Genomic DNA, 27,673 nt, shown 5'->3' with positions numbered 1-27,673 from the left:
TTTGTTCTGAGGGGTCCTTCTTCAGAGAAACTCATTCAGGCCAGAATGGCCATGGAGATAGGATGTGAAGAAGTCTTACCTCTTAGTTGGGATTGAACACCTGTCCTTCATGAGGCAGGCCCTTGATGTTCTTCAACTTTAGATTTTGCTTAATTCTGCATAGCTGTCCTTTGGAAGCAGAAGAGCTCCTGAGAGGGACATCAAACTCCTATCTAAAGACAGTTAACATGTGCTCACTTGTGTTACCTTGCCTGTTTCTTTGGGAACAGCAAGACTAGAAAGCATGTGATATGGAGAAGTGGTCACAGTAGCCTTGTGAGGGATCTCTAACAGTGGCCATATCCAGGTGGTCAGGGGCTATCAGAGAAATGTAATGCTGATGATGTGCCCGTCTTTGGGTTGTTTGAGGTTACAAATGGCTGCCGCTTTTATCCTGCAGAGGTGGTCATCAGTGAGTGAGGATTCTGTGGAAGCAAGGATTTTAGAGAAGGTGGTGTTTTCTCTCTCTGATAACTGAGGGAGAAGACTGACTATTGCTCCAAAAATGCCTTTCTTATCCCTGTTAAAAGAGATGTATGCATTTAAACTTCAAATGGCCTGTTTTTAATCACATTTGAAATGGGGAAAAAAAAATCAAAAGACAGAATATTTAAACATTGAATTCAAATAATTGAACTGTGCTTATGCCTGAAATCTGTTGTACCAAAGCTTACATTTGCCTAATTGAGCTGTATTTAGTTAGGATAGCATCTATATTGGTAAGAATTGCATTGTTATGTATATATATGGCATGCCTGCACAGCTCTAACATTTGTCAACATACTCAGATGTAGCCCTCATAACCAAAAAGGTTTTGCACAGCTGGAGTAGGTCCTTCAGAAAAGTGTAATGGAGAGAGTGGGTCTTGGATAGTGGTGCTTATTATGAGTCTAGGTGAGTTACAAGTTTGTCCCTGTTATTATCTGGATAATCCAGTGTGGGTGATCATGCACACTGCTACAGGATGTGTGTTGTGGCCTAGGCATGTCATCCCATCATACATGATGGGAATGTCATGCCCTGCTCCACCTCCCCCATTTAAATTTTTATAATTTTTATGCACTTCTTCAGGTATGCAGTTTAATTACCATTTTAAAAAAGGAATAGCATATCTGAATATGCTAAAGGAGTGGGGAGGGGAGAGATATAATGATGATCAATGAAGAGCAATGGAGTGGAGAATAGAGGAAATGGGGATGATGCCGGCAGAGATGAATCCACAGTCTTGCATCCTGAGCTCCCTGGGAGGCTCTGCAGGGTGCCTCCTGAACAGCGAGGGGCTCCTTTTTTTAACAAGCAAGCACCCTCATTAAGTTAAAAACGGCCCTGAAAACAGACCTGAGCGATGGGGTGGCAATTGAGGGAGGCAGGCAGATGACTGGGGGGGCAGGGCAGGGCTGTTCCTGTACTGCTCAAAATTGCAATATATTTGTAAAATCCAGAACAGAAAAGAACTGGTGTATACACTATTTTGAACTGTGGATAGGGTTTGACTCCATTTGACATGACAGGAGCCACCGTGGTTTTTCCACAACAGTGTAGTTTCAGCCTATGTTATCCTTTGGCAATAATGGCTGCATTAAACCAACTTCAACCCAACCCTCTAAAATAATCTGAGTTGAACCTTTTGCTAATTATGTTCAAAGAGTAAAAGTTATAGAGAATTCTGCACTCAAGTGTTAATAATCATGGTTCTCTGCCAGATTATAGTAATACTGCATACATTAATTCATGAATATTTGTGAAGTGTCAGGAAATTATGGATTGAAGGGAGGGGGGGAGAGAGAGAGATTGGCAGACAGCTATCATTATTTTTCTAATAATTCTGTACTGTTGTCTGACCTTCCTCCAAAGTTACGAGCTCTAATAAAACCCACTGGTAAAACAGTTATTTACTGATTATTAAGAGTCACTGGTTATTCTTCTTTATGCTTTCTTATATTTTCCGATGTTTTAAAGCTTTAGATTTTTGTCACCTCTGATCTGATGTACTAATCTTTGTACTAATGTCTACTTAAGATATCAATTAATTTGCAATCTACATTTTAAAAGAACTATCTAGTTGCTCTACATTATTCTCTGAAATTACTCCAAAAGGCTTTTTGTTGTTGCTGCTGTTTAGTCATTCAGTCGTGTCGGACTCTTCGTGGCCCCATGGACCAGAGCATGCCAGGCCCTCCTGTCTTCCACTGCCTCCTGGAGTTGAGTTAAATTCATGTTGGTCGCTTCGATGACACTATCCAACCATCTCATCCTCTGTCGTCCCTTTCTCCTCTTGCCTTCACCCTTTCCCAACATCAGGGTCTTTTCCAGGGAGTCTTCTCTTCTCATCAGATGGCTAAAGTATTGGCGCCTCAGCTTCAAGATCTGTCCTTCCCATGAGTACTCAGGGTTGATTTCATTCAGAACAGATAGGTTTGGTCTCCTTGCAGTCCAGGGGATTCTCAAGAGCCTCCTCCAGCACCACAATTCAGAGGCATCAATTCTTCGGCGGTCAGCTTTCTTTATGGTCCAGCTCTCACTTCCATACATCACGACAGGAAAAACCATAGCTTTGACTATGCGGACTTTTGTTGGCAAGATGATGTCTCTGCTTTTTAAGATGCTGTCGAGGTTTGTCATTGCTTTCCTCCCAAGAAGCAGGTGTCTTTTTAATTTCTATTTGGGTTTTCTGGGACATCCAGATCTTTCTGATATAATTCCTCTGTGTATTCTTGCCACCTCTTCTTGATGTCTTCTGCTTCTGTGAGGTCCCTCCCGTTTTTGTCCACATCTCCAATTTTCTTGAACAGACGTCTGGTTTTTCCCTTTCTATTATTTTCCTCTATTTCTTTGCACTGTTCATTTAAGAAGGCCATCTTCTCTCTCCTTGCTATTCTTTGGAAGTCTGCATTCAATTTTCTGTAACTTTCCTATCTTCCTTGCATTTTGTTTCCCTTCTCTTCTCTGCTATTCGTAAGGCCTCATTGGACTGCCACTTTGCTTTCTTGCATTTCCTTTTCTTTGGGATGGTTTTTGTTGCTGCCTCCAGCCATAGTTCTTCAGGCACTCTGTCCACCAAATCTAGTTCCTTAAATCTGTTCTTCACTTCCACTGTGTATTCATATGGGATTTGGTATAGATTATACCTGAGTACCCAGTGGTTTTTCCTACTTTCTTCAGTTTAAGATTGAGTTTTGCGATAAGAAGCTGATGATCAGAGCCAGAATCAGCTCCAGGTCTTTCTTTTTGCTGACTGTATAGAGCTTCTCCATCTTTGGCTGCAGAGAACATAATTAATCTGATTTTGGTATTGCCCATTTGGTGATGCCCATGTTTAGAGTCACCTCTTGTGTTATTGGAAAAGAGCATTTGTGATTACCAGCTTGTTCTCTTGACAAAACTCTGTTAGCCTTTGCCCTGCTTCATTTTGAACTCCAAGGCCAAACTTACCTGTTGTTCCTTTTATCTCTTGACTCCCTACTTTAGCATTCCAGTCCCCTGTAATTACAAGAACATCTTTCTTTGGTGTCAGTTCTAGAAGGTGTTGTAAGTCTTCATAGAATTGGTCAATTTCAGCCTCTTCAGCATCGGTGGTTGGTGCATAAACTTGGATTACTGTGATGTTAAAAGGTCTGCCTTGGATTCATATTGAAATCATTCTATCATTTTTGAGATTGTATCCCAGTACAGCTTTTCCCACTCTTTTGTTGACTGTGAGGGCTACTCCATTTCTTCTATGGGCTTCTTGCCCACTATAGTAGATATGATAATCATTTGAATTGAATTTGCCTGTTCCTGTCCATTTTAGTTCACTGATGCCCAGGATGTCAATGTTTATTCTTGCCATCTCCTGTTGGACCACATTCAGCTTACCAAGGTTCATAGATCTTACATTCCAGGTTCTTGTGCAGTATTTTTCTTTGCAGCATTGGACTTTCCTTTCACTTCCAGGTGTGCCCACAGCTGAGCGTCCTTTTGGCTTTGGCCCATCCACTTCATTAGCTACTATACATGTACTTGTTCTCTGGTCTTCCTCAGTAGCATGTTGGACGCCTTCCAACCTGAGGGGCTCATCTTCCAGCATCATATCTTTTAGCCCTTTGTTTCTGTCCATGGAGTTTTCTTGGCAAAGATATTGGAGTGGCTTGTCAATTCCTGCTCCAGGTGGATCGTGTTTAGTTGGACCTCTCCACTATGACCTGTCCATCTTGGGTGTCCCTGCACGGCATAGCTTCTCTGAATTACTCAAGCCCCTTCGCCACGACAACGCAGCAATCTGTGAAGGGATTGGTTTTTGTACAGATACCTTAATTAGACTTTTTATTGTTAATGGGAATATTGAGCAAATTAAAATTGGATAGTAGTACTTTCTGTTATTTTCATAATTGGCTAAAGAAATAAAGCATTCAGAGTAATTGTAGCAGCTTGTGTACAATTTTATTCTTATATAAATTCTTTTATAGAAATCTTTACACACTCCTTAACAATGGGGGCTTGAAAGTCTCTAATTAATTTGAATATTTATTAATTTATTAATCACAAAAAAGCTGGAGCTAATTTTTGTTCTTCTGTATGTAGATCCTTCTGATATATTAACTGTTTCTAATTATTGTAATTAAAAATAACTTTCAAGGAAAGTAAAAAAAAATCTGAAATTCAGTGCTATTCTTCTCTGTGCACTCAAATGCCATGATGTAGTTTATCTTAGTGCTGTGGTAGTTCTGTTTTTTCCTTTGTAGCTTCAAGGCTATAATTGAGAAAGGAAGAAATTTGCTTACCTGTTGTTGTTTTTCCAGAACTGCTGAAAGCCTGAGTGACAAACTCAAAGTAGAAACATTTGTTGTTGGTAGGTGAGAAGGGAGGAGACAAACCTACTTTTAGTTTTTTTTTTTAATATCGGAGAATTAGAATGGTAGATTTATGACAATCTAAAACTCACACTGGAACTTTTGCATTTACATCTAACTTTTGTCTCCATTCTTGTATAACTGTCTTCCTGTTAAGGCTGCACTCCATCCGTCTGAAGAAGTGGGTTACACAATCTGTAAAAGCTTGTATTTAAATCACCACAAGACTTTTTGTTGTTTTTATGATATAATAAAAGTTTGATGGGATTAAACTAGACCTATCAATGTGTGCTGAATATGACACTCTGAGCGGAAAGAGTAATACAGATTTGTGAGGGTTTTTTAAATGTACTGTCTGTAAAAGGAATGTACACAAGGGTTTTTCTACTTAAACAGGGAGGGTTTCATCCTTTCTCTCCTAATCTAAAGTGTTCATGCTCTTCTTTATCAGTATGATGCCAATGTGAGTTTTTTTCACTGCAGTGCATAGTACTCTGAGTACTATCAAGAACCTATTGCTGAATGCTCTTGCACACAGAGAGAGTCAGCTGTCTCAGGAAACAGTTTATGGCAGTGGTTCCCAAACTGTGTGCTGGGGCACTACCAAACCCACCCTGGGGCACCACAGAATCCTCGGAAGTACTGCTTAGACTGGGCTTTCCCCTCCCTCTCCTCCCTTACACAAAATATTGTATCGGGGGAGCTGCAGCCAGTGACCAATAAGTCAAGGGAACTACAAGTTGAAAAAGTCTGAGAACCCCTGTTTTATAGTAATTCAAGTAGACATATCAATAGGAGCAAAATACATATGTGTGTGCGAGCACACATGTACTTGGGAGCAAGCTGATGGCTGAGATCCATTGAATCTCAAAAGAAAAATAGCGTCACTCTTGAACTCTCTGAACAAGATCTGTTACATGTCTTTGGCATTGTATCTTTTTTCATCTACAAAATGGAGGTAAAGCCAACTTTTCAAAACATGCTTCACTAGGATCCTATTTTGTGCATCATACTGCTTAGCTACTGCCTAAAATTTCTTCACGTTGAATTCAGTTTTATAGCAGAGGTTCAGATGAGGTTTGCTCCATCATATTGTATGCTTCAACAGCCAGCTGTTGAAAACCTTCACATACAACTTATCACTATTCATTGCTTACTGTCATTGATAAACACTGCTTCTTGAATTGTTGGAAAGAAGGTGCTTTAATTCCCGTTCAGAATAATGTATATATTAAAATGTTGCTATAAAGCAGAATAATATCTTTTGATGACTGTTTTTAAAGCCCTTTAAGTTTTCATGGTAATTTGCAGTGTAAAATTATTTAGAGATAAGAGCCAAATTAGCTCTTAAAGGCGGGAGGTCGATATGTCCCGTTATCCGTGCAGGCAGTGTTTAAATATAATCAGCCTTTACTCTAATGCAGCATAATTGTTCATTTGAAATGGCTTTTTTTATTCCATTCAATGAGTCATTAAAATATTCAAAAGATAATACAGCAAATTAGAATTAAACTTATCACATTATCATGCATATACTGAGGAGTATCAGGTAACTAGGAAGAGACTTGAACTGGTTTACACAGAGATCTGGTAAACAACGTCCTGTTGTTTTAAAATTCAGTAGGAAGAATAAAACATAAAAAAAGATAAACTCAGTCTTCTAATTTTGTTTTGCCCCGTTCCTGATCAGTAGCATTAGCAGAAAAGCAAAGCAAATTTGTTCTCTCCAAAGCTTTGCTGTTCTTTTATTTTTGATAGAATAGCATCTGCAGTAGAAAGTCATTATGTAAAGCAACTCTGTTAAAGGAGACTTAATGCATATTTTTATTGTGACATAAGAAATGGAGGAAAATCCCTAAATTTGGTGATCAATAGGGTACAAGACATGTGTACTGACAATGTGAAATTTCTAGGAAAATGCCTACATAGTGTGGCCTGTTTTTCCAGGGCCGTGGTGTATCAAGCTGATGTTTGGGCATGTAGCAGCACTCAGGTAAGGCATTTCTAAACATCCCTTCCAAGTTAAACACCTTATCACATTCCTTTGCTTCCATTTTACTTTCATCAGTACCTACCAAGAGTCCCAAGGAAGATCTTGGTCCCATGTTCTATATAAAAAACTAGGTTCTTCGTGGCCTCTGTGAATCCACACAAATGGATTTTATTGCACATGCACAGGACTTCTCGGACTATTCTAGAGCTTAAAAAGATATTAGTAGGATGTTGCCCCATGGTGCACATGCTCTGCCCGCCCATTATCTCAGTTCCTTTTAGCCACCACTGAAATCAGACTTCTTGACTTCGAGCTAGTGATTATATTGCATTCTATTATCGGTATATTGATTCTTGGACTGCCTTGACAATTACTCTTTCAGATTTCGGACTAAATCAAGTTTTTTCTTTGTGGATGTTTCCCTGTGAGTTATTATTTATTTGTCTTTCTCTCCCCCCCCCCATTTCCACCCTTTTTAAAATGGCCTTTCAAGCGTTGCACATCGTGTGCCAGTAAAACACCTTTCACCGATGGCCACACTTGTTGCTTGTATTGTTTGGGCGAGAGTCATCAAATGCAAAATTGCCCGGAGTGTAAGAAATTGACAGAACCAGCCTTGAAACTCTGGCTACAACAACTGAGATCCCATTTGTGAGAAAAGTTCCTGGCACCCTCAAATCTGCCTGCAGGTCCACTTATGGAACTTCCTCAGGCACGCTCTGAGCCCTCCATGGCTCTTCTGTCTCCGAGGTCCTCCACCATGCCAAAATCACCCTTGATGTCGACATCGACCTCAATGTTGAAGGCTTCCTTGGTCTCATCAAAGACCGAGCCTGCTTCTGAGAAAAAAAAGATAAGTATAAAACTAATAAGTATAAAACTAAGCAGAAGAAGACCAAAAGACCTTCCAAACCCCATCAACCTCGTGAGCCTCCGGTAGTGCATGTCTCCCTCCCATCACCCATTTTGGAGGAAGCATCATCCAGAGACATCCTGGAACAAGGCTCTCTTTCTGAGGCCAGAGAAGCTAACCCTCCAGCTCGAGCCCGACCTCCAGTCTTGCTAACGAGTGTTTTACCAAGTCATGGCCATCCAGAGCCTGATGTCACATCCAGTCCAGCCTCGGCCTATTCTAGCCCTGTTTCAACCGGCAGGAAACTGTCATTCATTTGTTGAATTTGGAGTCTTCAGTATCTCAGTCTCCTCCTTGGAAGAGAATAGCGAAGAGGTGGCATATTTCTCCATCCCCACAATACCGGGAAGTGGTCTTTCTCCCATGTCTGTCTTGACGCCGTGTCCTTCCAGAGCATGAGGAGCCTCTGTATGACATTGAGTGCCACAGTGATCGGCATTGATGCCGATATGGTCATATTGATCCAAGACTGGTACCCGGTTACTTCGAACAGCCTAAACACATTCGCTATGCGTATGCAGTTTTGGAATCATCACGGGTGCCGTCACCACCTCCCATTTGGAGTCAGCACTGAGCCACTGTTGATCCTGCTCTTAAGATTCAAACTTCTAAGAAATCGTTGAAACATGCTACCAAGAAGCAGCTTTGGGGTCATGCTCCGTCTCGACATCAGGCTGTTCAGCATGAAACCATCCCTTCGAGAAAAGACATTGAAATTTCTACAGCCCGGACATCACATCAGTCTGTTTCTGAATCTCAGTCTTATTCTGACCATCACCCTCAACCGGCCCATCATGTTTCTACTTGAGATCGTCACTGGTCTACCTCTTCCAACTTTATCTATCTCTAGTGCCTCTTCAGCCACATCTGGATGTCTTTGCCACCCAAAGCAACACTTGTTGTCTTGAGCTTTATTGGGTCAGAGCTTTTGACAGCGGCAGACATTCAGAACTGAGGTAACGGGTGGGCGGAGCATGTGCACCATGAGGAAACATCCTACTAATAATGTCTTTTTAAGCTCTAGAAGAGTCTGAGAAGTCCTGTGCAGGCACAGTAAAACCCATTTGTGTGGATTCACAGAGGACCACTTGAAGAACCATGGTTACAGGTAAGTAACCTCTCTTTTGTTCTCATTCAGATGAAATATTCCAAACTCAAGAGCTACAAATACAACATGACTCTGTTTACTTTTGATAATACTGGGTTTAAGCACCCTTTTCACATAAAAGAGATTTCTTTGACATATGCAGTGTGGGAATAGGGTCCCAACTGTGGCCATCTTGGGGCACAGAAAAGCTGCCCTATCTCTTAGCGCTCCAGGTGTTCTCATTAAGGATGCTTCTAAGGCTGAAGGTGAAGCAGCAGGGATGGTAAAGGAAACAATCTGTTCAGTGATGAACATAGTACAGAGACAGCTGTTCCTTCTGTGCAATACGGTAGCAGTGTGAAAAGCATACCCCAGTAAGAATGTTAGTCCAGCAAGCTGCTTCCGTGACATGAAGAGCATGGCTGTTTTCATCAGCAATGATCTCTTAATCCTCTCTGTGTATATATTCTATGTTGGGCATGTGTGGAGTTGTGCAGAGGGAGGGACAGATTATACCACCCTTCTGTGAAAAAGAAACAGCCTCCTTGCTGAAGGGCAACTCTTCTCTTGAGAATTTTGTAAACAGTTTATTTTTCTGTTGATTGAACTTGTTGGTGAATTTCTTCTTACTGGTTGATGAACAGGCTCTGGGTTGCACGTGTCACCATAGAAACAGGTGCTAACTTGAGCAAACAAGAGTTTAATTAATATAGAGAGTAGGGGAGTATCTCAGAAATTACTGAATGGAGTGAGAGACTTCTTAATAGAGAGGTTTGGGTAACCCGTGGATGGGGATGCAGTAAATGAGAAGGGGGCATGTTTATTTGCATGTGATGGAGTTGTCTTCTGAAGTACCATCCTAGGTTCTGAGATTAATCTTCTTTCCACTGGGCCTTTCCACATGTAGCCTGCACTGCCTGTCTCAGTTTCTGGATTGGCAATGGGCTTTACTTTTTACAGCATTAGAGATTACCGGTATGACTCACCAGTTATCCTCTCCTCCCTGTTCTTCAATAGCAAATGTTCCTGTTAACAATCTAGCTGCTCCATACTGCATTTGATATAGGATCCATGTCATCTTTGAAGGTATACCCACATAGAGTAGCTTAACTGGTAGTGCATGGACTACTGTGGTTGGGTTATTCCTCTCCAGGAATGTTCATAACTAGCAAACCAGGCTCTTCAACCCTCTGAGCTCACATGAGCTTCCAGTGATAAAGATTAATCAAGGAAAACCCTCCAAACTGGGTACCTGTTCCTTCTGGGAAAGTGTGACTCGATCCAAAATAGATCTACTAACTCCTGTACCTAGGAACCACTGAGTCACAGAGCCTCCATCATGTCAGGATTCAGCCTTAGCTTGGCCTTTATCCAGTACAGTCCATTGCAGCCTCCACACAGGTCCAGCATCTGCACATCCTCAGCCAAATATAAGGATAAATAGACCTGGGTGTCATCAGCACACCAATAGCACCCAGCCTAGAACTTTTAATGGCCTCTCCTGGTGGCTTCATAAGGGTATTGAACAGCATCAGAACCCTGCAGCACCACATAACTTAATTGCCATGGACTAAGCAGAAGTCCCCCCAATGTGACTCATTGGAACTGTTTCCAAAGATAGGAATGGGACCACTATAATACAGTGTGTTCCACTCCCATTCTGTGGAGTCTGTCCAAGAGCATACCGTGATCAATGGTATCCAAAACTGTTAAGAGATCTAGGACAATAAACAGAGCCGCAATTCCCCCAGAGCAGGTCATCAGTCAGGGCAGCTAAGGCTGTTGCAGCACCAAATCCCGATTTGAAGCCAGACTAAAAGAGATAATCAGTTTCCTTCAAGAACATCTGAGGCTGCCCAACCATTACATGCTCAAACACCTTGCCCAAAAAGGAGATTTTTTGCAATGTGACAGTAGTTGTCACACACTTTTTTTGCCCCCTTAGTTGTAGCATAATGGGCACATTGAAGAGCCCCCACTAATTTTCAGCCATACTCACTTTGAGACATACACCACTGGCACTTTAGCTGTCACTCAGCATGTTTCATTGCCCAGAGATCTTTTGTAAACCAAGGGGAATTATGGGCTCCATTATGCCCGAGTTAGCGCTTGGGAGCAAGAACACCCATCAGAACACCTCAGCATGGATGCTGAAGTCCTCCAGAACAACAGAATATATCCCAACTTTTCCTCACCTGGCATGTCTAACCCCCAATAACACAAATAGAGGCACCCCATTCCTCTCCCCTGCCCTGAGATTCATCATGGCTCATCAACCTAGGAAGGCAGCCCATCTGGGACAAGGAAAATTCCAATTTCAAACCTCCACTGCCTTGTGGCTATATCCAGTGATGGAAAAGGCTTCAGTAGTAAACCTCGAGGCAACCTTGAGATAGCTTGGACCCAGGCCATTTAGGGCTTTATAGGTTAAAAACCAGCATTTGAATTGTGCCCAGAAACAGATCGGTAGCCAATGGAGCTGCTGTAACAGGGAGGTTATGTGGTCCCTGTAACCAGCCCCAGTCAGCAATCAAGATGCTGCATGTGGACCCCTTTGAAGTTTATTGACACTTTTCATCGGCAGCCCCACATGGAGTGCATTATAGCAATCCAGTAACTAGGGTGTGTGTCACAGTGGCCAGATCAGATCTCTCAAGACATTGCTGGCACACTAATTTTAATTGTGCAAATGCACTCCTGGCTACTGGTGAAACCTGAGTATCCAGTCTCAGGAATGAATTCTCCCAAGCTGTGCACCTGTTTTTTCAATGGGAGTGTAATCCGTATTTCTTGATCTGGCTTTTGATTGACCAAAAACACCTTTATCTTGTCTGGATTGAATTTCAATTTATTCACTCTCATCTATTCCATTAATTATACTAAACACTGATCTAGAGCTGAAGCAGCTTCCTTGGATTTAGGTGGCAAGGAGAAGTAGAGTTGGGTGTCACCCGCATACTGGTGACACCAACCCCAAAACTCTTGATAATCTCTCTCAGTAGTTTCATGTAGATGTTAAATAACACAGGAGACAAAAGAGAACCCTGAGGGACTCCACAGGTCAGTGGCCAGCGTGTTTAACAGGAATCCCCCAGCACCATCTTTTGAGTTCTCTCCTCCAGGAAGGACTGGAGCCACTGTAAAACAGTGCAACCCCCCAGTCCCATTCCAGAGCAATGGGTCAGGAGGATACTGTGGTCAATAGTATCAAAAGCTGTTGGGAGGTCCAGCAAACCAACAGGGACACAGATCCCCTATCCAGTTCCTGGCGTAGGTCATCTACCAAGGTGACCAAAGCCATATCTGTCCCATAACCAGGCCTGAAGCCAGATTGAAATGGATCTAGATAATCTGTTTCATTCAGAAACCTCTGGATCTGAGAGGCCACAACCTGCTCTAGCACCTTCCCCAAGAATGAAGTATTAGATGTTGATAAGTCATTATTCAGTATTTTGGGGTCCAAAGAGGGCTTTTTAAAATGATGGTCTTACTATTGCCTGCTTTAAGCATGATGGGATTTTACTCCATTGCAAGGAGACGTTCACTTCTCCTCCTACCCAATGAACCAGTCCCTTTGTGGCACTTTTTATGATCCAGGAAGGGCAAGGATCCAACAGGCATGTAGTAGCCCTCACCTCCCCAAGGATCCTGACCAACTGAGGAGCAACTGAAACTCATGCATTAACACAGGGGGAGCAGGGGGCACAATTTCATTCACAGGACCTGAAAAAGCTACAGCATCCAAGTCAGAGAAGATCTGAGTAATTTTGCCTGCAAAGTGTTGTGCAAATTCTTCACAATGAGGTATAGTGTGGTCTGCATTATCTTCTTGGGGGCTAGCACGTAGCAGGCCCTTAACCATTCAAAAAAAGCTCTGCTGGGTGATTCCATGGAGATGGCAATCATGGCAGAGAAGAATGACTTCTCCCAAGTGAACTCTGTGAATCACACATTTGGGTCTTGTCCGCGCTTGCGTGGAACGTTCGGAATATTCTAGAGCTCTTTATCTGAAAGATCAAAAAGATACATTGCCCCTATTGCGCATGAGCAACCTCCCTTTCCCTCCAGTTCCTTTTCATCCGCCATCGCGTACGGAACGTTTTCGGCTTGCTCCGCTTTGACTGTTAATATACGGTAGTTCTTGCTGATTTTCTCTTGCCCCTGACCACGGACTGCTGACCATTCTTCTGTTTTTCGGACTTTGGCTTCGTTTTGACGCTTGGTACAGGTCTTTTCGACCTTAATTGGAGGCTTCCCGCCTCAGCGGGGAGGCCTATTATCGCCTCAGCAGGAGGCTCATTATCCACTTAACCTTAATAGTCCTGGGAACTAGGGCTTCTAGCCCTTTATTATTGTGTTTATGCCCGTATCCGGTCCCTTTAAACAGTGCCAGGGATGTAATAAGAAAATTCCCTTTTATGATAAGCACTCTAAATGTCTTTTTTGTCTCGGTGAGGGGCACAATACGACTGTTTGTTCTTTTTGTAAAGAGTTCACTAAGGCGGCTCTTAAAGCGCGCCAGCAAAGGCTTAAACTTCACCTTTTGGAGACATCCCTATCATCAACCCATTCATCGGCTATGGAATCTGTTTCTGAGCCTTCTAGTACCCCTCGTTCTGAGGCGACAGGCTCAATTCCTCCGGCGGGCACTTCTAAATCTGTTAAAACTTCAAAGAAGGCAACTGCCTTTCCCGCCAAAAAGCCTTCGACGTCGACCGCAGGGAAGGAGGTCTCTAAGACCAAGAAGCCTGCTCACTCTAAAAAGGCGAAAACTAAGGATACTGTGGCTTTGCAGCCTGTCTCTGCCTCTCTTCCTTCCCCTATATTGGAGGATTCGTCTAGGGATAGGGATTCCCTATCGGAGGCAGCTCCTTCATTGCCTCCTTCCCAACGTGGAGAAGACGACGGTCGACGTGGGCATTCTCCTAGCCCTGTGAGGCTTGAAGAGGCTGCATTATCCAGCCCTCACTCTGCCCCTATTGGCCTTGCTCCTGCCGGTCGGGCGATTGAGACGTCGAAGTCTCCTCCTCTGTTTCCAGAGGGAGAGGTCCCTCATAAACGGACCTCAAAGAAGAAACATCTCTCCACCGATCCCGAAGGTGGCTCCGACGTGGAGGAGGATTCACGTCGTAAAAGGCATAAGCATACTAAGACTAAGCACTCCCACTCCCGACGGGGCCGTGTCAAGCATCGACGTCGTCACTACGACGTGGATGACACTTCTGCTTCATCGTCGAGTTGCTGTAGGCACAGGAAGAGGCATTACTCCTCCTCGTCCACGACGTCGTCCTCTCCTTCCCCTGTACGACGTCGTAAGCCTCATTCTACCCATGTTGCTCAGACTGCTGATATTGCTAAGAAGGTTCCCCCTTCTTCGACATCGAAGGCAAAGGGTACTGGCCCTCAACCTTCCCTCGCTGAGGTCTCTGTTCACGCTATTCCTTCTGAAGAGGATGAGGAAGTTGGGGAGCTGTCTTCCAATGGAGAAGCAGTGGATTTTGAGATTCCACAAGGGCAATCTCCTATTGAAGCTGATTCGTTTGATTCTGATACTGGGAATCCTCACCCATCCTCCCCTACTGAGGATTTCTCCTCGTATTCTCAAATGATAGAGAGAATGGCAAAGGCTCTTTCAATGCAGGCAAACATTCCACCTGCTCCTACTGTTGATCCCATTTTTGGGGAGATTGATAAGGATTCTGCTCAACCTCTGAGTGTCAATTTTATTGCTAAGCTTTATGCTTTGGTTATGGATGCCTGTTCCCAACCTGCCAACCCGGTTGCTGTCACACGCAGGACTGAGAACATGTACAGAGTTCATGGGGAGGAAATAAACTTTTTGTCTAAACATCCAGCCCCCAATTCAGTTATAGTTCACGCTAATGCATCCAAAACCTCGGGGAGGCCTCATGTGACCCCTCCTAACAAGGAAGGCAGGAAATTAGATGTTTTGGGAAGGAAACTTTATTCTTTTCAATCTCTCTTGCTTAAGATCTTTAACTATCAGGCCATGATGGGTGCATACCAGAAGCACTTATGGGACAAGGTTCTTCCAGCCCTGCAATCTGCTTCTCCTGATATCAGACAGGACTGTCTTAATGCACATGCTGAGGCCATGACTCTTTCAAAGCATCAGACTCTTTCAGCCCGACACGCCACCGATGTGGCAGCTAAATCTCTTAATTCTGCTATTACGCTGAGGAGACATGCTTGGCTTAGAGCCTCAGGTATTGTTGAAGACGTAAGAAAACAAATAGAAGACCAGCCATTTGACACCAAGGGTTTATTTAACGAGAAGACTGATGAATCCTTAAAATCCATACATGAAAGTAAGAAAACTGCCAAGGCATACACTATCCATCAGCAACCACGTTTCCAAAAGCATCAGTGGCAGCGACAGTATCCTCAGTCGCAATACCAGCAACAGGGCTCGCAATCTTTCCGCCAGTTCAGAACATCTGGTGCTAGATCCTCTCAGCAGTCTTCTTTCACACCTGCATATAGACAACAGCAGCAGACTAAACGTCAGTCCTTCCGTCCTCCTTCTAAGAAGTCCAGACAGTTTCTTTGACTTACTGACAGTCGCCAGCTCCTATCATCACTCTACCCGTTTCTATCAAATTGGCAACTCATAACTCAGGACTCTTGGGTCCTAAGCATCATACAATTCGGATACCGTCTAGAGTTCATCAAACTTCCTCCCCTGGGATACCTCAAGGTCACAACTGCCAACCCTGTCCTAGAGGAGGAAGTGCAGGCTCTGATCCAAAAGAAAGCCATCCAACCGGTCCCGCATCACAAAATCCCAAGAGGGTTTTATTCCAGGTATTTCACCGTCCCCAAGAAGGACGGAGGACTTCGCCCAATCCTAGATCTAAGAAAATTAAACACTTACCTGCGTCCTCGTCGGTTCCGGATGGTAACACTGGAGTCCATTGTCCACCTATTGAGGAAAGGAGATTGGTTTACAGTCATAGACCTAAAGGACGCATATTTTCATATTACAATTCATCACAGTCACAGAAAGTACCTCAGGTTCATCACAAACAAAACTGCTCTACAGTATATGGCCTTACCCTTCGGTTTAGCAACGGCTCCACGCACTTTTACAAAATGTATGGCTCCGGTTGCTGCCTTTCTCCGTCTGCAAGGCGTAAAGATTTTTCCTTACATCGACGACTGGCTAGTGGTGTCACCTTCCAGAAGAAGGGCAGTTCAGGACACAAACTTCACCATACACACATTACAAAGTTTAGGTCTCACCATCAACTGGGACAAGTCAACGCTAACTCCTTCTCAAGTGATGTCGTACATAGGAGCTACTCTGGACTCAAAAAAGGCAAGGCTTTTTCTGCCTATAGACCGCATACAAAAGCTTCAAATAGCCCTACAGGGATTCCTACCCCATGCCCTAGTGTCAGCACATCAGGCCGAACATCTGCTAGGCCTCATGGCATCGACAACGGCTGCTTTGCCTCACGCCAGGCTCAGAATGAGATCACTACAGGCATGGCTCCTTCATCACTTCAATCCGTTGTACGACCACCCAAAGAAGCAGTTGAGAGTCACCCCAGAGTTGGCAAGACAACTGTTATGGTGGGGCTTCCGGCCACATCTTCTCATGGGGCGCCCTTTTCGACCCCTACGACTGTCGGCTCAGGTTACAACGGATGCGAGCCCCACGGGTTGGGGGGCTCATTGCAATGGCCACACCGTGAATGCCTTGTGGACCTCTCGTCAAAAGGGCCTCCACATAAACCATCTAGAGCTGATAGCAGTAATAAAGGCCTTCAAGGCCTTTCTCCCCATAATACAGGGTCGTGGTGTGCAAGTTGTAACAGACAATACCACGACCCTGTTTTATATAAACAAGCAGGGAGGAACAAGGTCTCTGTCCTTACTTTACCTAGCTGTACTGCTCTGGGAATGGTGTTGTGTCCATCATGTGTATCCCATGGCCATTCACATAGCGACAACAGAGAACTCTCTAGCAGACACTCTAAGCCGTCGAAAAAGTCAGTCCCACGAGTGGGAACTAAACCAACTCATGTTTCAGGAGTTGTGCCACAGATGGGGCCATCCTCACATAGACATGTTTGCTTCGAGCGAAAACAGAAAATGTCACGCTTATGCCTCAAGAGCGGGGAAGGATCCCTCATCCCTGGGGGACGCCTTCATGATTCCCTGGAGGAAACATCTCATTTACCTGTTCCCGCCGATTCCTCTAATTCAAAGGACCATAGTCAGGCTAATTCAACACAAGGCCTCAGCCATCCTGGTGGCCCCCTTCTGGCCATGTCAGCCGTGGTTCCCAGTCCTCCGAGAGGTAGCCACGGATGTCTTCAAGTTTCCGATGATGCCAGACTTGCTCTCCAGAGACTCAGGGTCCATTCTCCACCCGGACGTGGAATCCCTTCACCTGACCGCTTGGAGGATCTGCCTGAAATTAAAGAAATATTAGATAAGTCTAGGAAACCTTCTACTAAATCTTTGTACAAATACAAATGGGACAACTTTGTCCGTTTTGCTCTTTCTAAAGATCTTCAAACATCTCCTGTTTCTTTGAGGACTTTATTGATCTATTTAAGGCATTTGTTTGACCTTGGTTTGTCTGTTTCCACTTTAAAAGTTTATGCGGCTGCTATAGTTGCTCATCAGCCTTCTGGTTCAAGTTCTGCACAGTTGTTTACTCACCCTACTGTTAAGACCTTTTTTAAGGGACTTGTGAACGCTCGCCCACCTGTACGAGCTCCTATTCCTCAATGGTCTCTGACTCTTGTTCTGAATGCGTTGATGAAACATCCCTTCGAACCTATGTCATCCTGTGATCTCAAGTTTCTCTCCTTAAAGACTCTGTTTTTGGTGGCTATTACATCCGCCAGGAGAGCCTCTGAGTTGGCAGCTCTAAGATCCGATTCGCCTTATCTACAATTCTACAAAGATAAGGTTGTCCTCTTTCCAGACATTTCCTTTCTTCCTAAGGTGGTGTCTGAATTTCACCTAAATCAGCCCATATCATTGCCGACCTTGTTCTCTGACCCATCCTCGGACATTGAGAGGATGCTGCATTCTTTGGACGTCAAAAGGGCGTTATCCTATTACATCTCAAGGACTAAGGACTTTAGGGCTTCCCACAAACTTTTTCTGTGCTACTATGGATCACGCAAGGGGTCGGCTGCTTCAGCTCCTGCCTTATCTAGGTGGTTAGTCTCCACTGTAGTTCTGGCTTATCAGCTATCCAAGAAGGATGTTCCTGAAGGTATTCGAGGACACTCGACGAGGTCAATGGCAACGTCTACTGCTTTGCTCCGAGGAGTCGACTTACCTGATATCTGCAGGGCGGCTACCTGGTCCAAGGTGTCCACTTTTGTCACCCATTACCGGCTGGACCTTCGGGCTAAAAAGGAAACATCCTTCGGAAGGGCTGTCCTCACATCAGTTCTCCAGTGACGGCCCACCGTCCGGTAAGTTAGCTTGTCAGTCACCCAAATGTGTGATTCACAGAGTTCACTTGGGAGAAAGAGTGGTTACTTACCTGTAAATATGGTTCTCCAAGTGATACTCTGTGAATTCACACATACCCTCCCGTCCTTCCCCACTGTCCGTCACTGCTGCCAGGTGCAAGCCTTGGTTTGGCGATGACGGATGTGTGGAACTGGAGGGAAAGGGAGGTTGCTCATGCGCAATAGGGGCAATGTATCTTTTTGATCTTTCAGATAAAGAGCTCTAGAATATTCCGAACGTTCCACGCAAGCGCGGACAAGACCCAAATGTGTGAATTCACAGAGTATCACTTGGAGAACCATATTTACAGGTAAGTAACCACTCTTTCTTTGCTGCTTCTGCTGCCATGGAATAGGTCTTTTTTGATCAGATTCACTCCGAGTTTTCCTCCATTGGTGCTCAAATCTACTGCCCACTTGTTTCATCTTCACTAGCTCCATGGTAAACTATGTGGCCAGTTTGGCTCTGGTTTGAGGGAGGAAACATTTGGGAGCAATCATGTTGATGGCTTTTGCCATTTCTGCATTCAAGATATCAACCAGGGATTCAACAGAATCACCTGTCAATGTGACACGAAACTCCTGAAGGGCAGCCAAAAAACATCTGGGGCAGATTGTCTTAACCTGACCCCTATCCCTACATAGGCCATGAGTTCCAGTGAACTCAGGAAAAGCATTATGCATAGTTTCCATTGTGACTGTGCAATATGCCTGTGCAAGTGCTTTGTGAATAGCACTTCTACCTTGGTGTAATTGGAGCTATAACATGTACAGTTTTAAGTTATGCACATGTAGTTACACAATAGTGTAGACTTCTGTCTAGAAGGGGGGGGCTAAAAATCCAATAATAAATAAAATAAATAAATAGGATTTCAGGCACTCTAGCTACAGATAGGAAATTACTATATCACCAGATGGAGAAGTGAGAAGTGTTGTGGGCATGGAATCCTTAGGAAAATGTCTCCGCTATCCATCATGGGTGTGGCAACCTTTCTCAAGTCAGGAACACCTTGTGAAATATATTGGGGGTAAACCTTTACTGGTGGAAAAATGAGATGCATCCATGTGGAAGCTGTTAGAATTGATATGAAGGGTATGATAAGAAAAAGACTTATAACAATATTACAGGATAATAAGCACTGTGGATCTCTTTGGAAGGGCTCATCTCTCCTTTTTGATATGTAAAGTACATATTTAGGTCTAATTCATGATATACTGGACGTTAACTGCAATGTGTGTTTTTACAGTGTGTTTGAATTATTCAGTGCATTGCAAAACAAGATGATCACCCCACAGATGATTCTTTCTATCATTTTTCTAGTTAGGTTAATGTAATTGAAGTTAATTGAAAGCAAAGTTAACAACACCTACTTCTAATCACTGATTATCATTGTTAATGTGGACACCACCTTGTGTGAGGCCTGGGTTAAGTGCTCATTCCCAGTGGGCCTGTCATTCAGGCATGGTCCTTGTGATGGTTTTAAGTTCCTTGTTAGTTATAAGAATAAAATTTTTATTGGCAAAAATGGTGCTTTTTAATGGTGCTAGCTGCCTAAAGTTGGGTGGGAGGAGGCGGATTTTCCAGAGTAAGGAAACAAATCTCAGCTTGGGTAGCGATGTCTGGGTTCCATGTGTGAAGGTGGCACAGACCAGCCCTGGGGACACATTCCTGCTGCAACAAGTTTCTGTCTTTAACAGGTTTTCCATGAATTGTATTGGAAGTTGAGTGTCAACTGCTATTATTCATGCCCTGCAAACAGATGGGGTTTAATTGCTGTTACTGTCAGCCTTGCTGTAAATATCAGAGGAAAAAAGGGCTCTTTGCCTAATTGTTTTAAAATAAAAGTTGAGAAAATATGTATAGAAATTATAGATCAAGTGTATTTTAAAGATCAAACTGTTTATATTGCCTTTAAATACAGTCTTTAGTCAACAGTGTTAGGATCAGTGAATGGCTGAGAGATACAATGCCACCCTACAGCCTAAGATGCCAGAACAATATGACAGCAGTCACTTATTACAGATGGGGAAGGGGGGAGCAACAAGAAAATATGATTGGCCTACACACTTGAATAATAGAACAGCTAATCTTTGTAATTTCATGGGCACCATTAAGGCAAAGTGCTGCTTTTATATAGCTTTTCGGGAGGACAAAGTACCGTGCATAGGTTTGCAAATGGATGGGGAGTTAAGACACTTGTATGCTGGATAGTGGGGAGGTGAGTTTTCCTTTAGCATCTAAGGACAGTTACATGATCAAAATGGGGCTTTGTCCTGCAGGCAGGCAGTTACCGAGAAAAGAGTGATTTGAGCATGTGTATACACAGATGTGAATCTATATGCTGTACACTCAGATGAATAAAAGTAGCACTTTGTGTGCTTTTGTGTTTCAGAACAGTCTCCTAAAACAAGTGTTGGTTATCTTGCTTCCTTAGATACAGTACCTACCTTCATCCATATAATGCAAGAAGATTTCAAAAGCCCCGTGATGCTGAGGCAGAGCTTCAGTTTACCCTTCTTGCCTAGGACAGAGCGTGCATGTTTGTATCGGGCAATGTTGGTATAGTTACTGCCATGTAAAACAATGTGACTCATGAGCTAGAGAGTGTGTAAATCTTGGCTGCATCAGTTTTGCCATCTGAGAAAATGCCTTTGTGCACTTGAGACACTGCAACAAAAAATGTTGCATTGAAGTTTTATGAATTCTCAGGTCAAATGTTATCATTTTCAGCTAAGCATCATTTGAAATTTGATTTGTATCCTGTGTTTCAAGCTGACTTTTCAGAGAAGGTCTCAACATTTATATAATGCAGTATAAAACACCTTGCATTTTAAATGGAAACATAATGTCCACACTTATTTAGTTCCTCTGGACATGGGGGTATAGGATCAACAAAGGGGCAATTTTGAATGTAACAAACCAGAGAGATAGGTGATTGGCAAGGTGTTTTTTTAAATTAACTAATATTTTATCTAGAAAATACAAAGTTCTATACATGCATAGTTTTACACAGAGTACAAACCAAGGATGATACAAGGTGTGTTTGTATATGAGATGAATAGGAAGAATCCTCGTTTAGTCGTTTAGTCATGTCCGACTCTTCATGACCCCATGGACCAGAGCACACCAGGCCCTCCTGTCTTCCACTGCCTCCTGGAGTTGTGTCAAATTCATTCTGGTAGCTTCGATGACATTGTCCAACCATCTCATCCTCTGTCGTCCCCTTCTCCTCTTACCCTCAGATTTTCCCAACATCAGGGTCTTTTCCAGGGAGTCTTCTCTTCTCATGACATGGCCAAAGTACTGGAGCCTCAGCTTCAGGATCTGTCCTTCCAGTGAGCACTCAGGGTTGATTTCCTTTAGAATTGATAGGTTTGTTTTCCTTGCAGTCCAGGGGACTCTCAAGAGCCTCCTCCAGCACCAAAATTCAAAAGCATCAGTTCTTCGGCGGTCAGCCTTCTTTATGGTCCAGCTCTCACTTCCGTACATCACTACAGGAAAAACCATAGCTTTGACTATGCGGACTTTCGTTGGCAAGGTGATGTCTCTGCTTTTTAGGATGCTGTCAAGGTTTGTCATCGCTTTCCTCCCAAGAAGAAAGTGTCTTATAATTTCGTGGCTGCTGTCTCCATCTGCAGTGATCATGGAGCCCAAGAAAGTAAAATTTGTCACTGCCTCCATGTCTTCCCCTTCTATTTCCCAGGAGGTGATGGGACCAGTGGAAGAATAGGAAGGATTAACTTCAAATTAGCACAGAGTGAAATTTAGGCAACTCTTCCTTAGTGTTTTGTGGTTGTTATATGTATCATGATGACTGTACAGATATAATGGAGAAACAAAGTTTGCCTGAGGAGAGAAGAAATTGATTGCTTTATTCTTCCTTGCAAACCTCCCCCCCTCCCAAAAAAAAGGGCTGGTACAAAATACATAACTTTCCACTACTACGGTTAAAGGAATTATTCAATTAATAGGCATTGCACAACAGTAGCACCTGTTTCTTTTCAATAATGCCTGATGGTTTCCATTTTTGTAAATACTTGAAAAACAGATAAGACCATAAAATAAAAGAAAAAAGATGGCAAGGAAGAAGAGAAACAGCTACTAGAGAATAAGATTGCTTCCATGTCTATAACATATTGTCTGCATAAGACAAAAAATTACATTATAATGGAATGCTTTTTTGTTGCTATGCACATAGATATTTAGAATGTATATATGCTTGATTTGTATGAATATTACTGGTATCTTTGTTTGGCTGTTGCAGATACCCAACTGATCTATTGTTCAGAACAATTGATGCATTATCGGCATCCTATTTTTTTGCATCTACATAGCTGTAAACAAGACCGGCAAACTCATGGGCACCTAGAGATTCTGACATCTTATTCTTGTACCAGTTGTAACAGGACAATAAAATGATAAACAGCATATTTACTGCAAAGGCCAGATGCCCCATGTGTTGGACAGCAAAGGCCAGGCCTCTTGCAGACTTTCCACCCAGTAGCATTATTCTTGCAGTTGTATTAATGTTCAGAGATAATTACAATTTAAAACTTGATCACTTAATAATTCTTCTCATCTTCCTAAGATAGCTTCTTTTAATGTCAAAAGGGAAAGTACAGTAATATACCAGTTTAAAGTGAATGCCAGAGGGCTCAGCTACTGAAATAATACCAGTTCAAAAGTTCGTTACATAGACATATTGGCCTATGTGTGAATGCTGATGAATTCAGTCTTTGATGCATTGCTTAGATAAATCCGCAAATTGTGTTGGCAGAACTGATCCATCTTCTGCTACCCTTGTCATATCTATCTCAATAGAAAACTCTAAAACGGAGTAAAGAGAAACAAGTGCCAACATCCATAGAGTGAAGCAGAGAAACTCTACGTGCATTCACAGTTACACTTCAAATAGCAGCAGCTTATTTCATGGTAACAACACATCTTATTTCACATCTTGTTTCCCTATCACGACAGAATTAGTACGTAAAAGAGACAATACTGAAGTTAAATACTCCATTGGTGAGGGCACTGTCACAATAAAGTACTGCCATTTGAAAGTATAGGTTGAAATATAGCTGCTATTCAATGAGAAAATAATATGGAGAATTTAAGTTGTTTGAATTAAGTATTTACATAAGGTTGTTTAGGGCATTATTCTATGAACCGTCTCTGTTCCTAATCAGTAGTGGAGAAAGACCAAAGTATATGCTGCTAGATTTTGGAAATGATACTTTTGTTATTAGCAATATGTTGAAGTTTTCCAGCGAAGATATTTTTGTGTGTCCTTCAGGAGCAGATAAAGGGCATGCCATATAAACTTCAAAGTAGTATTTTTACTACCTTAAGCAAATTTTATCACCTTATTGACTTCTAGGTTGGAGGAGATACTAGTGGCAGCAATGAACAAGGGCGATGGCTCATCTCAACAAAGGGAGTTGCCTACGCAGGTAACTCTCCTGAAGTGTCATGCATTCTTTCAGGTCACTGCCTGGAGTTTATTCAGATAACTTTTGTCCTCTCCACCAAGTAGTAAACTTCCATAATTTATTTTCATCTTCAATTCGAAGTTGTATACTTCAGTGATCCACTCTCTTAAATCCAACCCATCACTATCAGCCCACCTTTATCTTTTTGATCCTTGAATTGTAGGCAAGGATCTTTCAGTATTCATTTCTGCAGAACAGTGTAGATAGAATTTCAGAAAATTCTAAATTCTGTGTGGTGTGCTTCTGAGTGTACATAGGATTGCATCGTGAATCTACTGTGCATGCTGACAATTCATATTATAGTAATTGTTTATTTCTTTATTTCTTTAAAATACCTTATCCCACCTTTCTCCTTAAAAAGAATTCATCACTAAAAGACAATATTTAGAACTAGAAACATTAAGTATAAACATACAGTACTAAATACCACACAAATGACTGCAAACAATAACAAAAATGCATTCAAAGCAGTAAAGCACAACCATTCCTTTCAAAACCCAACTCAGGTAGCTAGTCATTAAGGGAAAACTTGCTTGAAGAGACAGGTCTTTGCCTGCTTGTGAAAGGAGAGCAAATATGGGGTCAGTCTGGCCTCCAGTGGAAGGGAGTTCCAAAGTCTGGGAGCAGCAACAGTCTCTCATGTCTCCCACCAAACATGGAGTTGGTGGAACAAAGAGAAAGTCCTCTCCTGATGATCTTTACACCTGGATGGACTCATAAAGGGAGGCACAGTCCTTGAGAAAGATTGGACCCAGGCCATTTAGGGCTTTATAGGTTAGAACCAGCACTTTGAACTGTGCCTGGAAATGGATCAGCCGTCAGTGGAGCTGCTCATAACGGGGGGGGGGGGGTTGTGTGATCCTTGTGACCAACCCCAGTTATCAGTCTAGCTGCCACATTTTGGACCCATTGAAGTTTTCAAACACTTTCCAGATGCAGCCCCAAGTAGAGCACCTTACAGTAATCCAGCTGGGATGTGACTAAGGCATGTGTCACGGTGGCCAGATCAGACCTCTCTAAGAATAGGTGCAGCTGGCACACTAGTTTTAATGATACAAAGACATTTCTGGCCACTGCCAAATCCTGGGCATCCAGGCTCAGAGAGAAGTCTGGGAATGCCCCCAAGCTGCACACTTATGTTTTCAAAGGGAGTGTAACCCCATCCATCACAGGCTGCATCCTTATTCCTTGATCTGCTTTTTGACTGACCTGAAGCACTTCTGTCTTGTCTGGATTACATTTCACTTTATTTACCCACATTACTGGCACCAGAAACTGATCAGGAGTCAAAACAACTTCCTTGGGTTTAGATGGCAAGGAGAAATAGAGTTGGGTGTCATCTGCAGACTGGTGACATTGAAACCTGAAACTCCAGACAGCCTCTCTCTGTGAGTTCATGTAGATGGCAAATAGCATACGGGACAAAACAGAACCCCACAGACCAACAGCCAGAGGGTGTCCCCCAGCACCATCTGGGTTCTTCCCAGGGAGGGACCAGAATCACCATAAAATAGTGTCTCCAAATTCCATCCCAATGAGATGGCCCAGAAGCATAGAATGGTATTCATTTATTTATTACTGTACAGAACACACTGCATAGAACACTCAGCCTGATGCCAATGTGAGGATTAAGTGGTCTAACCAGATCCTTTGCTACATATAACGTTGATTTCACAAGCAACAATTTTTCTGGCCATTTCATTGAGCATTCTAAAGGAAATTACTCTGGAAGACCAGAGTCCAAATTCAATTTACCTTTGTAACTACTAATGCCCTGAAGAAATTTCAACATAAGCAGCTACCCGTTTGTTAACTGTTTTTAGTGCTGTGACTGAGGTTATCCACCCACCACAGGAGGAAGCGCTGTAGGTTGCTCCGAGGATGATAGTGAATCAGTCCTCTCTGTCTTCATTTTCACAGCAGGTACCTACTTTATGCAGATTGAATTTAGGGTTTTTCCAGGATGCTTCTGTTTCATTTAACATGCAAAGACTAATAATTTATCTCAATTCAATAAAGTGAAGGTTACAAACATTCACTTTGCTGTTTATTTAAATAATGGCTTGTTAATTAGGTTCTTTCAATAAGGATGGAATAAATCAAAATAGCATTTTTGCAGGCTTATTATTACGTATGGCCTGACAATTTTGTGCTTGTCAGTTCTGAAATCTGATGAATACTTTGACCAGGATGAAAACTTGTCATCTATGCAAATGGAAGTTCAAGCTATTTTTTTCAAACTCCAGTTTAGTTATATCCACATCAGAGATACTGGCAGTATCAAACTATTAGGTAGTTTCGTAGTTAGGCCATTCAAGGCTACTAGTTCCATGATAATTATGAGATTTCAAAAGAGTGTGTGAAATCTAGAAGGTTGACTGCCTGTTTTAAGAGGGTCATCAAATGAAGTGCCTGTCTTTTTGAAGGACACTTTCTGTGCTTCTTACTGGACATTTCAGTGACCTACTAGGAGTGTAGAAATGTTCGCCAGTAGCAGGAGAACCAACTACATCCTGCAGGCTCCAGATTACAGGTGTGTGTAGCACAAGTAACCATGAGGAAACGAAAGAAAGTGGCTGTAAACCCTGTAAAATTCATTAGGAAAAGAAAGAAGAATATTGTATATATGATATCTTCAAATTCCTATTAATGATCAAGGACAAGAAGTGATCCAGGCACATACATAAAAGTGGAAAAGCAAATAGCATGGTAGAAATATAAAAGAGTTAGGAACATGTGCAGAAAATTATAGCTCTTGTTCTGCCTCCCAATATTAAATACTTAATTGAATGTATACAAGTAGTGTGAACTGACACCGTATCACGTGTAAGCTGTGGAGATCAGATGCATCTAAATTTAACTTTAACTTTAAAGTTAACATAGAGGATAGCTATGCTGCAAACAACAAGCTTCATGAAATATGGCAAAGTTTTTTTTTTTTAAATTGTTTATTAAAGAACATTGTACAAACTGCAACAGAGCACAGACAGAGTTCTGGCTCCTGTCCTCTGAAGAGGCTGGCCACAGAGACTGGCGAAACACTAGGAAGAAAAACCTCCAAGACACGGCCAAACAGCCTGAAAAACCCACAACAGCCATTGGATCCCAGCTGTGAATGCCTTTGAGAATACATTGAGCAGCCCCCAGAGAGTTCTCCTGGAACATGGAGCTGGCAGGTGGTTGGGATAGGAAACTTTAAACTCCCCTCAATGGGTGCAGCTGATGACATCACCACAGTTGTGGAGCATAAAGTCGTACAAGAGGATTCTGGCCTGTGACAAATTTGCTGGTTCGTAAGCCTTTGTGAAGAAGCCGTCCTTAACTGGTTTCTGCTGTTAAAAGCTTAATGGGAGCTCAGATGGCCTGGATCAAGGCCAGTTTGAACTGAGTTCATTTGAGCCTCAGAAGCGTGAAACAGTAGCACAAAGACTAAAATGTCTGCAGTTAGACTAGGGAAGAGGAGAATTTGTTAAATTAAGAATCAGGGCTGTTTTCTTTAAAAATTTGAAATATTCTTATCTTGTAAGCTGGGCACACAGGAACCGTGCTCAATGACATCAGTACTAGAGGCAAATGTTCTATGGGCTCCTTTTCAGAATGGGGTTTTACTACCCAAGAAGAAGGAAAGCCCCTGTGGGTTTGAAGCACTTCTGAAACATTCACATCTCTACTGCTAAAATAACCAGTTTTTAAGCATGTATCATTCAACATAGTAACATAATTTATGGAAATGTTTACTAATTTGAGGGTTTACACATGCTACACCCTGCACAGGATTGCAAACTTGGGTGTAACACATACAGGGAAAATTCTTATGTG

General features: G+C 42.6%; 1 protein-coding gene and 1 long non-coding RNA gene across 2 annotated transcripts in view; one reads left to right on the top strand and one right to left on the bottom strand.

Annotated features, from left to right (window-relative positions):
* Positions 1-27,673, top strand: part of PEBP4 (phosphatidylethanolamine binding protein 4) — a 218,170-nt gene that overhangs the window by 72,519 nt on the left and 117,978 nt on the right. The gene's annotated exons all lie outside the window — the stretch shown is intronic.
* On the bottom strand, positions 13,052-17,204 carry LOC144584158 (uncharacterized). Its single transcript, XR_013538245.1, has 3 exons — positions 17,068-17,204; positions 15,757-15,804; positions 13,052-15,355 (listed from the first exon to the last, which is right to left on the bottom strand). It is a non-coding gene; the product is annotated as an uncharacterized LOC144584158 (long non-coding RNA).

The sequence above is a fragment of the Pogona vitticeps genome, chromosome 8, assembly GCF_051106095.1.
Source record: "Pogona vitticeps strain Pit_001003342236 chromosome 8, PviZW2.1, whole genome shotgun sequence".
Classification (NCBI taxonomy): domain Eukaryota; kingdom Metazoa; phylum Chordata; class Lepidosauria; order Squamata; family Agamidae; genus Pogona; species Pogona vitticeps.
This window is presented reverse-complemented; position numbering and strand designations above follow the sequence as displayed.